Raw genomic sequence first — 15384 nt, 5'->3', positions numbered from 1 at the left:
TCGTTTGCATCTGAATCTGCATCTACACTGTTCTTATCTGCTTCACTATCATGATCAATATCATCTTCATTCACTTTTTCATTACTTCAATCTTCATCACTTTCAGCAGCCACTAATTTTCGATAGTTAACATCAGACTCATCATTAATATTGTCAAGCCACTTCTCTATCTCACTTCTATTCAAGAAGCGAGACGTTGCTTAGAAAAACAAAACTTCACTCATAAACAATGATTATCACATTAACGATCGCGCGTTGGAAAATTTCAAACTCCATAAAAATATATGGTTGCTAGTGTTATCACGGAACTACTCGCGCGTTTGAAAAAAGCAAACGCAGACGAAACTATTTCCTCAACCTGTACTGGAAGCTACGAGCTTTAGGGTGAAAGAGGGGAAGGAGCCACTTGAGGAATAGCAGTGAGGGTGACTCCGCTAATGCGACCCCATTCGTAAAAATCATTAGTTTTTACTCACCTGTTTGCTTTTTTCCAACAGCGCGAGTGACAAAAGGTTAAGTAAAAGCTAACTGTTTCGACGTAATTGAATTCTTCATCAGTGACTATAGTTTTCATTACTCTTACAGGTTTTCTTGTAACATATAGCGTTGAAGCCGGTTCATTGCAACAAGGTCTATTACACTGTGTAGTTTGGTTTGGTTTTGGTGTGATGAAGTATATATTCGATACGTGATGTGCCAATGCCGTACACATTGAAGAGTATATTTTACAAAGCATTATATTTGTTCTATTTTAGATACTTCATTTATTTCTGGAAGCAAGGGGAAATGTTGCTCAAGAAATACAGAAGTGTTGCAATGGAAGAAGACCCACAGAGAGCAGTAGCGTAGCCAGGATGTGTGTTTGGGGGGACAAGTGCTGTTATAGGTACATATGGAAAAATTCCAAAAAAAAATATATATAAACATAAAAATATATAAAAAATTACAAACATCAAACTACATTGTCGGACCTCTTTGGGGGCCCGGCCTCTCTGGGCCCCCCTTCCCTACACCACTAACGGAGAGTATTGACAAAAATCATATGTACTAACATCCTTAAAGATATTTGTGAAGAGTGGTAGGATATATGTGGGACTACAGTTTTTTTTTTCTTTTAGAACGGGTGAATTTCATTCAATCATAACATTTGTAAAAAAATTTCCCATTTTAATGCGGTTTATTTCAAATCACACGGGAATTATGGTCATCACTTACCTTTCAAGCGAATATTGAGAATTACGGCTTTGAAATTGATTTTTGTTTTGCCAATATTACCTTAGTCTCTCTATCCCAGTTTTTGTGGTTAAATTCTTTTCTTATTATTACTTCATCTTTTCTATGCAGTGTTGTAAAATTTTCTGTATCTCTCTATATTCTCACAATTCTGATTCTGAGCTATTTAAATTCTACATTACTATTTCATAGGTTTGAAGTTTTCTTCAATTATAAAGACAACTGTTGTTTGATATTGTTCTTAACTTTTTTTTTTTTTTTTTTTTTGCGTGGAATCAGTTAAGAGAGAAAGTGTAATTATATTTCTCAGAGTACAAGCTCCTTAACGATGAGGTTCAGTACCATCGCCTTCTTTCTTTACTATCCCATTGATTTGTAGGGGAAGTATTCTTCCTTTTCTTTGAAATGAATAAAATTTTTGATGTTTTGATTTTACTGATTTCTTCTAAATATCTATTTAAATGTCCCTTGTTTTGTCAAAATGATCTGTTAGTATATATAAGTATATTAATATTTAAATTAGATGTCATTTATGAATATTAAAACATACAACACAGAATTTTATTTCCACAAAGTAAGAGACATTTAAATAGACCTGAAGAAAAATATTAAAAAGTAAAACCCTTAAAATCTCAAAGAAACAGAGGAAGATTTCCTCGTATATATCAATGGGCTGAAAAAGAAAAATGGCGGAGTTATTCAAGACAAAATATGGATAGCAGGAATTCTTTAGAATAATATAGTGCTTTTTTGAACATTGTAATCACTTCATATATATTTGCTTTTCTGATTTTACATACTGTATGAAGGCTATCTGTGTTAAAACTCAATGTTATGAAATGTTACAAATTTCTGTTTAAAAAAAAAATTAGTAGTACATCCGAAGGTATATTACATATAACTTCTAAATGATGATAAGGTTCATTACATAGGCTAATGTATATAAGTTAATACGATGTGCATTGTATTTTGTTAATACATTTTTTTTGTGTTTTTAGTGCTAATATAGACCAGAAAAAATTGTGATCTTCTCTTCATTTATTCTCTTAAAGGATTCCTTTAAAACAAAGGATCTTTGCAAAGTATTATGTTAAAACACTTCATTTTTTATGTAAATGACTTCATTAACCTTTTTTTCTCTATATAATGGGTATGCACTATGAGTATACTGTAAATGTGGCTGTTTCATTTACGATATAAATTATTTTCTCACATTTTTCTGTTTCATTGTATACAATTAATGTATAAATCATATAGAAACGAATTAAATGAACAATTAGTTACCTACTTAATTGTTATTTCATCTTAATATGATTTCCACTTTTAAAGTGTATTTAAATAAATATTTAAGGCATAGAGTTAGAACTGATAGCTTAGTCGTTAGAACTTGTGTTTAGTGCATTTCAGTGTTTGGTTTCTACGAATATAGTCATGGGTGTAAGTAGGGGTAAAAGTGTGGACAATGCGGGTGGACGTCGTCCCCTCACTTCCAGGAAATGTCCGTGGCGTCCCCCACTTTCTAACTTAATTACAATGTGCAAAGATAGGTACGCGGGAGTTCATGCGTCTCCCTACCTTTTCAAATCCACTTTTACCCCTGGGTGCAAGTAAAGCTGTACCCTGGCCAAGGGTGCCGATTTCTCTGTAAATTTGGGGGAGGGGGCATCCACATGCAAAAGGCATACATAGGGATTTAAAGACAAATTGCATTCAAATTATATCAAATATGGTATATTCATAAATACAATGTGAGGAAGCCCACATGAGCTTTGGGGGGGGGGGGGTAGGTCCTCCAGGATCGGCGCCCTTGACCCTGGTTTCAACAATACATACATGATGCATTAGTATCGGGGATTTTAAATTATTGCCTCACAATTTCGACCATAGCCGGACAAGCAGACAAGTGATCGCTCCGGCCACTTTTTTTTTTTTTTTTTTTTTTTTTAATACCAAAGTTACAACAAATGCAGAGACATTTTTGGTTTTAGTGTAGTATAAGAGAATGAATGCATTCAGAGACGCAGGCGTTTAATTGCTAGTGAAAAATGTTTAACATTGTGGCCAGTATTTGAAGCTTGATTCATACACATAATCCCTAACGGCTGAGCTATACGGATATTTTGCAGTATCATTATATTTTAGTTAGTTTATTTGACTCTGTGAATAATTTTTTTAGTTAATTTTATATTCACCATCTATTTGCAGTTAATTGAACAGAATATCAAAAACTCTGCAGTATGGAAATGGAAAGTAGAATTCACATTAAGGGAGGAGGGATACTGTCATGACTCTTTATAACATTGTTCTGCTTTTATTTCAATTGTTTGATATTGTTCACAATGTGTAAAAACTCACAGAGCTCCTGTTCTACTGTGTTTTACAGGACTATAAAAGCTTTATATTTTACAGGACTATGAAGTGCTTTATATTTTTCAGGGCTAAAATTTTGTATTGATTTTAAGGTTAAGATTTTATGTCGAACCCAGAAATGTGTCCCAGTATAAACCGTTGAACCGCTCAAGTTTGACGTGAAACAAATCTATTCCACAAAGCTAAATTCTTTCCCTTTTATAAAACTATACATTTTTCATCTTTCTTTAAATGATACAGAAAGGTAGTAACATAATTTTATGGATTATTAAATAGACCCTCTACTGTACTTTTAGAAATCTGTTATGTTGCAGCCGAAATAATTTTTCAAATTTCAATTAGCAAATTACTATAGGATATTAAGGAATTACCATTTCGCATTGCAATGATAATCCTTTTCTATACTATTATTAATTAACGTTTCCAATTATGCATTCTGAATCATTCTAAACAATGCTTTTACCTTTCTGTATAAGACACCGTCCTCGGATTCATATTGAAAATAAGTACGTCACTTTATGTGGTTTTATAAACTAGAGAAAAATTTAGTTTTGTACATAAACGTTAGTTTCACATCGCTACGTTAAGTGGTTCAAAAATTATAAAGCGAGAACAGTTCTGAATTGGGCATAAAATTTTAACCTTCAGAAAGGTTAAACACAATTTTAACCCTGGATACTTTGTCAATATATGGACAACAAAGCAAAAGAGGTTATAACAAATTGAGTCATGGTTATTTCAAGTAATAAAGGAGGTTATATTAGACGAGATACTCGGTTACTAGGATTAACTTACCCTATTACATTAACCGAGTAAACGTGTTATTTCAATTAACTGAACAGGTTAAATTAACCGATCTACTCGGTTAAACATTTGCCCTACCTTATTACATTAATCGAGTAAATATGTTATCTTAAATAATTTAATTTGTTATATGAACCAATCTACTTGGTTATACTTTTGTCCTACCGTATTACTTTAACCCAGTAAATGGGCTACTTTAAGTAATTGAATATGTTATATTAACCAAAATACTCGGTTACTGCAGTTGATGCACCCTGTTTCATTAACCGAGCAGTCGGTTATACCAACATACTAACTAGGTTACCGGTTACAGGCTATGATAGATAGTGGTAACTACGTGATCGGTTAGCGTACCCCTGTGAGTTATTACACTGTAACCTACCAATAATAACCTGTAACGCAAGGTTGCTATCACCTTCTCTCGTTAACCTTTTTGGCTTGGCTGCTTGGACACACGTCTCTGTTTTCCATATATTGACAAACTAACTTGGTTACTGTCCACCTTTTTCTTGTTTACTAGTAACCTTTTTTTTTTTGCGTGTAGGCTCGGTTTGAATCTCTCCGCCACCACATACCTTTTATTATAGTATTTTTATTTATAATTTTTACTTCATTAATTTTTATTTAAATCTCATTTTCCATTGGGAGTGTGACCCCTGTACTTTAAAAAATTTAGAAAATCATTGACGTTTAAAATCCTTTTCCAATAGTTGATGGGAAAACGACAACCTAAAAAGACCGTATTTCCGACGGATTGCTGCGGCTTTTTTTTTTTCGAAGAAAGCGTTTGCAACTAGCAAATTTTGATTGCATAGAACAGTGTTGTTCCTAGTGGTCGTGATAGTGAAAGATGTGCTTTCAGGGGGGAAATGTACTGACTGTTATAAGTTTTTCACATTAGGCGCACAGACATGTTAATTGAATTATTCTTAACGTTCATTAGTAGCTGCTCAGTTGTTATTTTTAGTTCGCTTTTAAGCATTTGTAAGTCATGCCCAGATACTTTCCCTCTATATAGCACTTAAATCGTACTGAGAATTGTAGAAATGTACTGCGTATGTACCGAGTGCAACATTACTGGTAGGGAAGGGCTTGCGGTGGCTTAGTGGTAGAGCGTTCACCTCTGGTGTTAGGGGTCTCGGGGTCAAACCCTGCTCGCGCCAAGTGAACTTTGTGGTGGGCAAACACCGTGTGCGTGGGTTTTCTCGGGGTTCTCCCGTTTCCTCCCACTTTCTTCATTCCACCATTTCATTCAATATTCATCATCACCGTCTCCTTTAGCCTAACCGGCATAACCGTGGGACGTAAAATTAAAGATTTCATTTCATTTTCATTACTGGTGGGAATCCGCCATGATTTTCATTGCAGTGCTACGCATCTTTTCTGCTGTCTGTCGACTGGTCGGAAAGGCAACTTTCCACCGGCGGCGCCGGCGCATTTTATGCGCCTTTCCGGTTGTTTGCCGACTGTTCGAAAGGACCTCTTTTCGATGTCAGCTTCTCAATTCTCCCACAGGCGGCATTCGACCTCTTGCCGTAGTCGAAAAGTAGCCCTTTGCCGACTGGATATCAACCCTTCAGGAAGGCAAAATTTTCACCACTTTTTACAGTAGCTCGTGCTATGATTTCTCATGAAGGGCACAATTGGTAGTTCTGAAAGTATATAATAGTTCCATGTCCCATTCAATTTCTTGTTTTTTGGCTGAAAGTGCTGCAAAAAAGCAAAAAGGAACAAATTTTATACTGGGACACACAAAAAATGCAAGTATTATACTTCAAGAACTTCCAAGGGTGCTCCTTGTCGAGAAATCATAGCATGGAGGAAGACTTAGGCAAGACTAATGTAAAAGCTGATGAAAATATTGCCTTCCTGAAGCGTTGATTTCCAGTCGGCAAAGGGCCACTTTTCGACGGCGGCAAGAAGTCGGATGCCGCCTGTGGGAGAATCGGGAAGCCGACGTCGAAAAGAGGTCCTTTCCAGCAGTCGGCAAACAGCCGGAAAGGTGCATAAAATGCGCCGGCGCCGCCGTCGAACAGTTGCCTTGCCGAGCAGTCGGCAAACAGCCGGAAATGAGCATTAAATGCGCCGCCGTCGGAAAGTTGCCTTGCCGAGCAGTCGGCAAACAGCTGGTAATTAGCATTAACTGCGCCGGCGCCGCCGTCGAGAAGTTGCCTTGCCGAGCAGTCGGCAAACAGCCGGAAATGAGCATTAAATGCGCCGGCGCCGCCGTCGAAAAGAGGCCGGCATAAGGAGTAGGCAGAGAGTCGGAAAGAGGTCTTTCCGACTGTTTTGGCGACTCTGGCGGTCGGCAACAGTCGGCAAAGAGTCGGCAAAGGGCATTTTTTTCTACGATTTTCGACCGCTTGCCGCCTCGGCAAAAGTCGGCAATTTTGAACAAGTAGATCGTCGTGCCGCCGCGGACGGGTGCCGGCTGCCTACCGGCGGCCTGCCACCGTCGACGGCGGCAATCCCTCTTGCCGACCGCGGCATCCTGATGGGGTTAATAGTGGATATGATTTCCTTTTTTCAACATACTGAAACATCTAATAATAAAACAAAATATACTAATATTGTTTCTTTCCTCTTCTTTTTATATTTTTACACAGACGAGTAATTCTTTGACAACATTGTGTTTTTAAAAAAGGTGTGTTCATTTCACAGCTAAAACAGCGATAAAACAGCCACCTTAATGCGCCTCAGGTTATATTACTTTGGTTTTCTGCTTAGTGGTCTGCTCTTCTGCCGTCAGATTAAATTGAACTAACCTGCTACTTTCATTTCAATTACTTGTACATTTAGATTCCGATTAAAGCTTATTTTTATATTTTATTAATGGAAAGAAATCTAGAATATCGTTATTCTTGATCTATCTAGATAGAATCATACTTGGAGCTTAGATTATTACCTTAGACGAGAATACGAAAAAATCTAACAGAAGGGCACCATAATACTACAAGTAATGGCCGTTCTTTCGACGAAAAGAGAAAAAATACTACAAGTACTGGCTGTTCCTTTGATCAAAAGTAAAAAGAGTAAATATTACAAATAACGGCTGTTCTTCGACGAAAAGAAAAAAAGGCACTTGTCGAAGATTCGAACATGGATCGGCTCATTGGTAGGATAGAACGTTACTCACTACACCACACTCTCAGGTGTCTGTTTTCTTGCTATATACTTTAAACGTTCAGTTTATGATTTTTGTTTTTCTCGTCTTACCGTAACAGTTTCTCTGGTTTCCCTGCTTGTCACACTATTCGTGTTATTTGTTGTGTAAATTGCATTTGCAAACGTAATATGTTTTGTTGTTTTACATGGATCCACGGCTTTAAAAGTTTTAAAGATCAATTACATTACGCGAAATGATTTTCTCATATTTTCCATCGCTTCAAGGGGCAAAAGATAATATTCATGAAAAAAAATGCACTTACTTATGAAACAGAAAATCCACCACGATACATGATTCTTGATCTCATCTCTAGATGGAGAATTTTGAGCAAAGAACATTGATCATTTACCTTCCGTGCAGCCATTATTTTATGCGAAAAAATATGTTACCTGCTGTGGAATCGGATGGAAGTTTTCTAGTTGGAAGCCAAGCATGATACTCAGTGGCGGCTTTAGAGTGTAGGCGCGGGTCTACCCAAGAATTTAGAAAAAAATTAAACGCGAAAAGATACGATAAAGAGTAAATATACTTTCCACTTTTTATATTAATGGTAGATAATTATTTAACAAATAGCATTAACCGCTCCTGTAAAAATTATTTCCTTCTCTCATTAATCAATCAAATGTGTGTATGTATCCATAAGTGAGGGAGCGGGCATACTCAAAATTAAAATCCGCTCCTGATGACACCGATACCCCACAGACTACTCTACCGAAAATGTATTTTTAACAAATTGTGCAGTGATTCTTTCTAAGACCAATAACATGAAAAGAGGATACTTTAGATCAGTGAAGTTTTAAACGGCACTGGTAATCCCCGTAGATGTTGTTTGTCCTTTTTCAACCAACAGATGTGTGATTCCATCCTCTCAAGAATAGCTCGTTTAGTATGAGAAGTCACTCTTCGATTTCTCACCACCGTTTTGTAAAAAAAAGAAACTTTAAGTTGAGAAGAATTTGGACCTATGTTGATTAGCTGTATTACTCAGAATTTCACCATGTTATCCCTACAAGATTTTCCCACAGGAAATCATAAATCAAATAAGTTGGTATTACTAAGTTCAGCTCTGATGTTTGGAGCGAACCGGTAACTGTAATGATATTTCCACCAAACTGCATGCCGAAACTCATTTATTCGATGACCTGGAGACAAATTAGTTCCCATTAGTAAACTAAATAATATGCAATGCAGGAAAATTACATAAACATTAACATATTATACAGTAATTTCAGCACTAAACAAAAAGTATTATCAGCACTAAACATTAACAATAATAATTGCTACGAAACACTAAAACGAACAGCTGAGCTCCTAACGACAGGACTTATAGTTGTGGCCAAACTATGTTAAGAACCTCTGTGTTCAATAATCCCCAACAGACTAGAACCAATGTCCACTCGCGCGAAGACGTAAGTAATTCCTTAAAGTTAAAACTATACAGTGAAGGTGATAATTTATTATTATTATTAATATACTTTCGAATATACACGGCGAAATTACTGTATAATATGTTAATCTTTATGTAATTTTCCTGCATTGCATGTTATTTAGTTTACTGGCCTGGTATTTACATCCTATAACTTTGAGTAGTACATATTTTGATTTAGTATCCTTCGGAGATACCTAACTTGCAATAAAAAAGGTTTCTCATTTGAAAAATCAAAGTTGAGCCCCTGGGTCCCACAATGGGCCGCACATATTTTGACAGGCACGAGCTTCCGATAGTTCCTTTGATATCCTGCAACTTTTGTACCTTCTAGATTTTCGAAAAAATGCATACTATCCGAGATACTATCCGATTAGCCGTTCCGGAACTTTTGACAAGCATGATACACAGTGTATATATATTGTTTCGGCCTGCGGCCTTAACCAAGGTACCCATAAGCTAAATTTGGTAACAATCAGCCTAGACCCCAGGCCGGTCCCGGTAAACGCTCCCCATGAGAACCTCTGGTTCGAAATTTTAAAAAAAACAAACGCTTCGTCTCGATGACCCCTCTATTATGACCCCCGTTCCTAAGCTGATTGAGGCTAACTTTCAAAGTAAACGCGATCTTAAGTTTCACCATTGAGCTCAGCGGCCACGCAAGCTATGGATTTGACACTTATATCGGTCATTTTAGATAATTGTTACATGTCTCGGTAACCTCCCCCCACGTGTGATCCGGGCCAAAAGCGAGCGCAAAAGCTATGGAATTGTCACTAATGTCGGTCATTTTTGGCTATTTTTTACATGTCTCGGTATTTCTTCCCCCCCCCCATTGCCGCTGACTCCCGGTCTGCATACATTTGTTATTAAATTTGCAATTTAGTGCTAATGGAAGTGTCACCATTGATTTCAGCGACCGCGAAAACTATGTATTTGACACTAATATTCGTCATTTTGGATTACTTTTATATGTTTCGATAAATTCATCCCCCCGGTGATCCCTGGCAAGGAGCCGAACAGCGTGAATTTGGAAGTTTATTGCGAGAGGAGCTTCATTATTGATTTCAGCGACCGCGAGAACTATGAATTCGACACTAATATCGGCAATTTTCTACTATTACATGTCCCGATAAACGCCCCCCTCAGACCCCCCTGGTTCGAATTTTGAGAAAAACGTTTAACTTCAATCTGGAGCGTAGACAAAGGTATTTGTGACTAAAATTTGGTAACTCTCGGTCTATTTGTCTGGTTCCCAAGCCGGTTCCGGTAAAAGCGTCCCTGAGACCCCCCTGGTTCGAAATTTGAAAAAACGGCTTCGTCTTGATCTGGGGCCTGGGCTTCGTACCCCTGACCAAAATTTGGTAACTCTCGGTTCACTCGTCTGGTCCCAGGCCGCACATAGACAGACATACAGACAAACGCACAAACAAACTCTTTATTTCATTTATATTAGATAAAGAATTAATATACTGAATATCAGCTCTCCAACTTGGACGGCTTGCGAGATACTAATTTATTCGCAAAATTCGGACCCTCTTAGAATATGTAATATAATGAAACCAATACATGTATGATAACTTCCTAGTTGAGATTGAGGCCTAAGTATATACCAATAATCATTTCATTTGACTTTGCAATTTGGATATGATGATCATGCACCCCTAGTCACATTCAATTTTATATATAATATTTCATATATTACACATGATTCAATCATTTTTTCCAGTAGTGAGCTCCTCTACGAAATCACAGGCTGCGTCTCAAATAAGTCCTATTGCTATTTTTACAATTGCAAATATCAATATCTAAAATTGCCTGAAGTTCTTTTGTCAATAGAAACAAATGAAAAGAAAAAGGATGCCTTGAAAGTAGACAAATTCACCAGTGTTCAGAAGCTGTCTACAATGCACTGAGCAGAATGAGTCTGTGGGTCGTAATACGTTGTTAAGTCAGAGTGGCTCCTGGTGGGTGGGGGGTTGCAGAGGATCACGTTCTGTTGACCCGCGGCCCCCCGACCCGCTTCATCTCTGGAGTGTACATACGGATAAAACAATCATATATATGTATTTTAACCTGCTTCATTTTACTGAACCTTCACTAATTTAAGATAATTTACAAAAATGCAAGAGAGCAATTATTAATAACATATATAAAAATATAGAAATGTATTTTGAAGGAAAAAGTAATTGGTGTACTCGAGACTCAAACTTGAGTTGCCTACTCAATAAGCAGACACCTTACCGACTTATCCACGGCACAACGTGCAACTTGTCGTTTCGAAGCTTTATTTCTAATGTGTGTGTTACGTAATTCCGTTACCAGATGTCAGTATTGGTGCGATCACCGTCTTGAAGACCGGTTACGAAATCACTCTTTTAACCCCATTAATCTGATTTTTATATACCTATCTCTCTCTCTCTCTCTCTCTCTCTCTATATATATATATATATATATATATATATATATATATATATATATATATAGACAACAGTAAGTAAGAGTATAGATTAAATTATTCTTGATTTTAATCTACAGAACAAATGATTTTAATGAAAACATGGGGCCTGTTGCCGTAGATGGCTAAAGGCCGTAAATAAAATTCAAACTTCAAGTGTAACTGGGGTAACTCCCGACATTGACTGATTTAAGACGTTTGGTAACAGCGCAGGTAATGGCTGGTTTATAAACGCAGTTGCTATAGAGTGTGTAGGTAAGTGGTTACCTCGTCTGATTGTCATTCTAAGGGTCCGGGGTTCGTGTCTCGGCCTGGACTGAGTTAACTTTCTTCAAGGAATTTAACACTATAAATAATGTTCGCGCTTGATGCAGAATGAGATTTTCCTATGAAGGGAGAAAAACCAGGACGAATACAAGGGGCAGGAGGAAAGACGGACATTGTTTATCCTTAAGTGTTAAAATTTAATTTATTCCCATGTCTTTTGCTCTTTCCTTTCCCTCTTTCCTTCTTTTCTCATTTTGTTTAGCTTTCCATACTTCTTCGGTCTCTGCATGATGCGTATTATTCTTTTCGTTTCTTTTGCATTAATTCCTATCTCTTTGATCTTAAAGTGAATGGAATTTCTGCAGATTTATCTCGTGTTTGTTTCTCTAAGTGATGCTCTCAGATAGTAATAATTTTCCTCCAAATGGAGGAATATCCTGGCATGTTATGTTTTCGGGCATGTATTTGCTGTCATGTTGGTTGTCCAACTATCAGACATACAGTGAAACTATTCTGCTACTGGAAAAAGCTATCGTTTCTTATGTATCCAACCTCCACTTATTACTGTCGCTGACTGTACAAGTGTACAGAAATATACTGTATTATATAACTACTATTTACAAGTGTAGATTTTTGTATGTATTTAACATTGTAAACATTTGAGATAAAAATATATTTAGGTTACTTTATATTGTTTTTCATGTTTGAAATTTCCTTTACAATTATTATGCAATTTATTATGTATGCTATTTCATCTATAAACTGAAAACTTTGGTAAATGAAAGTATTACAACACAAATGTTTTTTTTGGCATTTGTTCTTCTTTCAGTAGTTTTTCTACGTGCCATTCGAGGTGGCACATTGCTGAACTTTCAATTCATACGCATGAAAACGCATAGAAGAACACCCTGTATACATCGTTCATATGAACCACTATTCTCGAAACAGAAGGTACCTACAGAAGTCGTATTAATTGCAGTTGGAACATATCTGCACAAGATGTGCCTAAAGAGCAGGCTGTTTGTAGAATTCCCAAAGGATAGGACCTGAGTTAACATGGAATACCACACTTCACATACATATTGAACTTCATTACGTCAACTGCTTTTGTGACCATTCTAACAAGGCCACAGATATACCTATTAAGATGACCTGTTTTTGTGTATGATTTGGAAACGCTATATAAACTATTCTGCATTATCTTTGGGCATCATCTGAGATAACTCCCTGTCGCCGTCACCTTATCTTTGCGTTGCAACTTCAGATCCGTATACACTCATATGGGGTGTCCTTCAATACATTCCCTGCAGTGTTTTAAGGTAAGTATGTTTAGATCGTACTGAAGAACGAACTTCTGACTTTAATTTATTTTCTTGCAGAATTATGTTGAATCCGACCCATCAGCATTTTTCTCAACTCCGTCAGGTGAATACCTGGGAATATTTGTGATGAAACTTTGACCGACCCTTAGATTTTCGACCTTTAGCGACATCTCCAAAAAGCATAAAATAAATATGTAATACCCTCATTTACAACATTAGGGGTTTCTCAGCAACCGTTGTGTTTTCTGTCATTTTCGAATGCACTCAGATTTCAGAACATAAGTCATTTGTGACAGTTCTGCTAGAGCTAGCAGAAACAAACTCACGTTAAGATGCAAGAACCTCTTAACTTTCAAAAATTCAGGAGGGACAACAGGCTGTTTCTTATTTCATTTTAATTTGAATCAACGAAAGTAATGTGAAATTTGAAGTGGTTGACAAAAGATTTGCATGGAACGTACAGAATTTCCATGTACCAGTAATTAACTTCTAAGTGACGTACACAACGTGAGGTACGACGTTGTGTTCATTTCACTTTTATTCACGATGTCATTTCATACAAACAGATAGCATAATAATTAAAGATTGAGCTGGGTATTCTTGTATCTTGTGTAGAATGTTTTCTTATGCGGGACATGTGGTAGTAATGACTTTTTAGGTTTAGTTTTGAAGTTATTGCATCTAGACGAAATATTAGAATTATATTTTCAAAATATGTCTCTCAATGCATACCATTGTATGTATTGTGTAAATATTTGTGTGTATTGTATGAACAGATGGATGTGTTTCTACGGACTACTTCCTTCTTGCAGAAAGTTCCACTTTCGGTATTATACAAAGTAGCACAGAATTCGTGTTTGTAGAACTTTATATTTACTTTATCCACTTTCCATGCTACGTATATTTTTTCATAGTATGGTATAAAGGTAACCAAGAACGTTCCGTCGCTTTTTATGGAAGTCTGTGTTCAACTATCTTTCGCACCGTGAGTTGAATGCTAATGGAGATAAGGTCAGTTGTTGGTGTGGGTATATCCAACATACTACCTCGTTGTCTTAGTTCAGTTACACCGTGAACTTGCGTAAGGAGAGTGTGAACACGGGACTCCCACAGAGCGTCATAAAATCGTATATGCTGTACGAGTTCAAACTAGTGTCAAACGTCGCTGCGGCGAGGCGGAAGATGTGACAGACATTTAGTGAGGGTGTAGTGACTACGGTGACAAAACACTCGAAGACGCACCACGTGCCGGGAGACCAACATATGTACAAAATGAAGATCTTCAGGCAGCAATTGAGGCAACAGTTGCTAGACATGTGAGGAACTGGGACTACAATTCAGTGTGAGTGGAGAAACTATACAACACCACCTTCATCGACTTGGGAAGCACTACTAGTTGAGTCGATGCGTTCCACATGATTTAACTCAGGGCCAGATATGTTTCTTTGCTGTCTTTTCTGAGGAACGAGCTATTTCTGGACAGAGTGTTGACATGTGACGAGAAGTGGGTCGTATACGAAGCTCCACCGTCATCATGAGTTAGCTTTCCATGAAACGGTTCCAAAACTGCCAAAACCAGCACTGAACCAGAAGAAGGTCCTCCTGTGTGTTTGATGGATTGCTCGCGGCATCGTGCATCCGGAGCTGCTACCAGCTGGGCAGAGCATCAATGCAACTGTGTACTGTCAGCAGTTGAGCCGTGTTCAAGAAAAATTCAAAACTCTGGAACCAGCACTTATGAATCGTAAAGGGGTCCTCATGTTACAGGACAACGCTAAGCTCCACATGGCTAGGATGTCCCGGGACACCATTCTACGCCTTGGATCTGAAACACTATTGCATCCGCCATACTTCCCGGACATTACACCGTCTGATAATTACCTGTTTCATTCCTTGGGTAATCACTTTAATGGACGCCAGTTTAAATCCCTAGTAGAGGTGCAAAATGCACTTGATACTTTCTTCGCTTCACGGTCCACCAAGTTCTACCGCCATGTAATCCATGGCCTTCCAGAACGTTTGCAGAAGGTCGTCGATGCTTATGGGGACTATTTTTGATCTTTCCAGGTATGTCTTAGGTGATATATCAATGTTCTTAGGTGGTGGGTGAGAAAGCAGCAGAACGTTCTTGGTTACCTGTATACATATTACATGTTTAGTGTATCTATTACATATTGTGCAGATATGCTAATTGACAATGCTATGAATATAATTCAACAAGCATAGTAGGCTAATAAATGTAGCTCACGTAAATCTCTTGTCTGTAATGAACAATGCAAAATAGGTACACACGAAAAAAAAGATTTATTGAAATCATATAAGCAGTAATAGAGGTTTG

This window comes from Thermobia domestica, chromosome 4 (genome assembly GCF_964235325.1).
Source record: "Thermobia domestica chromosome 4, izTheDome1.hap1.1, whole genome shotgun sequence".
NCBI classification, from domain to species: Eukaryota; Metazoa; Arthropoda; class Insecta; order Zygentoma; family Lepismatidae; genus Thermobia; species Thermobia domestica.
This window is presented reverse-complemented; position numbering follows the sequence as displayed.